The following is a 690-nucleotide window of genomic DNA, read 5'->3' as shown; positions in this document are numbered from 1 at the left end:
AATCCCTTTTAGCCATTATATTTAAGAACTCCCTTAAAAAAAAAACAAAACAAAAAAAAAAAAAACCAAAAAAACCTAATCAAACAAAAAAAACTTCAAAAGGCAGGTCAGGAACTGAAGTCTCCCCTGGGGTACCTGCAGCACCCACCTGCAGGCACGGGGCTTCAGCATCTTCTAGTGGCATCACCTTTAAATAGTTGGTCAATCAGCCACCTCTGTTCTGAGAATAAGCAGCAGTGTTCAATATTGCATGTTCATCAGGAGCAACCCCTCTCTCACCACATATATGTGTATATATATATATGTGTGTGTGTGTGTGTGTGTGTGTGTAGAGCCCATGCTGCAGCCAGGGTGTCTGGTGCAGTCCCATGAATAATTGCCCATATGCTGCTGCAGCAGGCACTGATGGATCTGAAAGGAAACACAAACTCCCACAGAAGCCTCCTGTGGCAGCAGTTGACAAACCTGGCGAGCAAAGTCTGGCCTTTGGTTACACAACAGGTAGTGGAGGAGGTCGGTGTAAACAACCACCTCGCCTTCAGTCTCAGAGAAATTGGGAAGGATCTGAAAAGGAGTGTTTGCTTTTCTGCTCTTCTGCCACCACTGGGGTACCCCACACGCTCTCCTGGTGCTCTAAGGCACAGCTCAGGCTTTCAGCAAAACAAATTAAGTGTTGTTACACCATAGAAA

Source organism: Passer montanus, unplaced genomic scaffold (genome assembly GCF_014805655.1).
Source record: "Passer montanus isolate IOZ18808 unplaced genomic scaffold, ASM1480565v1 scaffold53, whole genome shotgun sequence".
In the NCBI taxonomy this organism is placed as follows: Eukaryota; Metazoa; Chordata; class Aves; order Passeriformes; family Passeridae; genus Passer; species Passer montanus.
Note: the sequence above shows the minus strand (reverse complement) of the source record.